The sequence below is a fragment of the Mandrillus leucophaeus genome, unplaced genomic scaffold, assembly GCF_000951045.1.
Source record: "Mandrillus leucophaeus isolate KB7577 unplaced genomic scaffold, Mleu.le_1.0 Scaffold7, whole genome shotgun sequence".
In the NCBI taxonomy this organism is placed as follows: Eukaryota; Metazoa; Chordata; class Mammalia; order Primates; family Cercopithecidae; genus Mandrillus; species Mandrillus leucophaeus.
Window position 1 is genome coordinate 3,319,426 of NW_012107585.1, and position 3,088 is coordinate 3,322,513.

General features: G+C 43.6%; 1 protein-coding gene across 1 annotated transcript in view; it reads right to left on the reverse strand.

Moving 5' to 3' along the window:
- TAOK3 (TAO kinase 3) overlaps positions 1 to 3,088 on the reverse strand; it is a 110,667-nt gene that overhangs the window by 69,020 nt on the left and 38,559 nt on the right. The window lies entirely within an intron of this gene.

Consider the following 3,088-nt stretch of genomic DNA (forward strand, 5'->3'; position numbering starts at 1 on the left):
AGTAGAGATGGGGTTTCACCATATTGGCCAGGCTGGTCTCGAATTCCTGACCTCGTGATCCACCTGCCTTGGCCCCCCAAAGTACTGGGATTACAGGTGTAAGCCACTGTGCCCAGCCCCAAAATGAAACATCTTAAACATCACAAACAGAGTGGCTGGGCGAGGCAGGCAGATCACGAGGTCAGGAGATTGAGACTATCCTGGCTAACACAGTGAAACCCCATCTCTACAAAAAATAAACAAATAAAAATAAAAAAAAATTAGCTGGGCGTGGTGGCAGGTGCCTGTAGTCCCAGCTACTCGGGAGGCTGAGGCAGGAGAATGAAGTGAACCCGGGAGGTGGAGCTTGCAGTGAGCCAAGATCACACCACTGCGTTCCAGCCTGGGCGACAGAGCGAGACTCCGTCTCAGAAAAAATAAATAAATAAATAAATAAAATTACTAACAGAGCAGGGGAGATAAGCCAATTCTATTCAGTAAATACTGTTTGACTTCTCATTCAGGCCAAATAATTGCTAAGGGTGACGGTAGAGAGAGAAATGGAAAACAGGAAGAAGAGTATAAATTATAAATAAAGTCTGGTCCATCCCACTCTAAAGAGAAATTCAGTGAGTCAGGCATTTATTTTTTAATTATTTCCTTTTTGAGATGAGGACTTGCTCTGTTGCCCAGGCTGGAGTGTAGTGGCACAATCATGGCTCACTATAGGATTGACCTTCCAGGCTCATGAGATCCTCAACCTCTTGAGTAGCTGAGACTACATGTGTGTGCCACCACGCTGGGCTAATTTAAACAATTTTTTTTTTTTTTTTTTTTGGTATAGCAGTTGGGCACATTGAATCACACCTGTAATCCCAATACTTTGGGAGGCTGAGGCGGGCAGATCACCTGAGGCCAGGAGTTCGAGACCAGCCTGGGCAATATAGTGAAACTTGTCTCTACTAAAAATACAAAATTAACCAGGCATGTTGGCACAAGCCTGTAATCCCAGCTACTTGGGAGGTTGACGCAGGAGAATCGCTTAAACCCAGGAGGTGGAGGTTGCAGTGGGCTGAGATCGCACCCCTGCACTCCAGCCTGGGCAACAGAGTGAGACCCTGTCTTAAACCAGACTGGTATTGAACTCCTGGGCTCAAGCTATCCTCCTGCCTCAGCCTTCCACAGTGCTGGGATTACAGGCATGATGCACTGCATCTGGCCAGGTATTTCTTGGTAGAGGATTTACTCCTCCCCAGCCCACCATGATCTCTTTATTGGAACTCCTCCAACTCTCCCTTGGCATACTGGTCATTTGGCATGTGTTCACCTATTACATCTATATCATCATACAAATCTTTTCTCTCAAAAGAAATCATATGCTCTAACAGCACAAGATCTTATAACCTGAATATTCTTTTTCTTTTACTTATTCCCCCAGAATTTGTAATAAAATGCGATTCACACATTAGGGATTCCATTTGTGGATCAAAGGAAAGAAACAAGTCCCTAGTTCTGAGTACAGGCAATTTTATGCTATTTATTAGTTGTTATGGAATAAAAGATAAATCACTACCAGGCCGGGCGCGGAGGCTCACACCTGTAATCCCAGCACTTTGGGAGGCCGAAGCAGATGGATCACGAGGTCAGGAGATTGAGATCATCCTGGCTAACATAGTGAAACCCTGTCTCTACTAAAAATACACACACACACACACACACACACACACACTAGCTGGGCATGGTGGCGGGGCCCTGTAGTCCCAGCTACTTGGGAGGCTGAGGCAAGAGAATGGCATGAACCTGGGAGGTGGAAGTTGCAGCAAGCTGAGATCGTGCCACTGCACTCTAGTCTGGGTAACAGAGAGAGACTCCATTTCAAGAAACAGAAGAAGAAAGAAGAAGAAAGAAGAAGAAGAAGAAGAAAGAAGAAGAAGAAGGAGAAGAAGAAGAAGAAGGAGAAGAGGAGGAGGAGGAGGAAAGAAGAAAGAAGAATCACTATCTCTTACTACTGTGCTTACCCTAATGGATTTTTCATATAGTCCCACTTTCTAATTCATAATCTGATCTCTAGTTTCATCAGAGCACCTTAGTTTTTAGGTAAAGGCTCTTCTATTAACCACTTCTAAAATGACAAATTGGGCTTATTCTATGCAGTTCAAAAAACAGAACAAGGCTAAGAAGTGAAGTTACAGAAAAGACATTTTCACTCACAGAAGGAAAAATTTGTGCACAGCCAGAGTAGTTAAAAAACAAAACAAGAAACCAGAATGGACAAGGTTAAAAAGTAGTAAACTTTGAGTCATTTGTAGCACTTAAGCAGATGACAACTATACCTATTCATTTGTTATATTTTGGAGGGGCATCTTATAGTCTTGACTAAGTGATTTCTGCACCTCTGAAATGTAGTAGTCTAGGCCGGGCAAGGTGGTTTATTCCTATAATCCCAGAACTTTGGAGATCAAGCCGGCGGATCACCTGAGGTCAGGAGTTCGAGACCAGCCTGGCCCACAAGGTGAAACCTTGTCTCTACTAAAAATACAAAAGCCAGGAGTGGTGGCGTGCACCTGTAATCTCAGCTACTTGGGAGGCTAAGGCAGGAGAATTGCTTGAACCCGGAAGGCGGAGGTTGCAGTGAGCTGAGATCACGCCACTGCACTCCAGCCCGGGTGATGGAGTGAGGCTCTGTTTCAAAAATAAATTTAAGAAATTGAAATATAGTAGTCTTTCTCTATATATATATCTAGACAGTTAATGTGTATATATTTTATGTATATATATATATATTTTTTGTGTGTGTGTGTGTGTGTGTATATATATATTTGAGACGGAGTCTCACTCTGTCACCAGGCTGGAGTGCAGCCTGCCTCAGCCTCCCGAATAGCTGGGACTACAGGTGCATACCACCATGCCTGGCTAATTTTTTGTATTTTTAGTAGAGACGGGGTTTCACCATATTAGCCAGGATGGTCTCGATCTCCTGACCTCGTGATCTGCCCGCCTCAGCCTCCCAAGTATTTTTTATTGACTTCTCAATAGGATACTTTATACTTATCAAACAGATACTGGTATTACAGTGATATGAACTATTAACAAGTGGAAATTTGGAAGT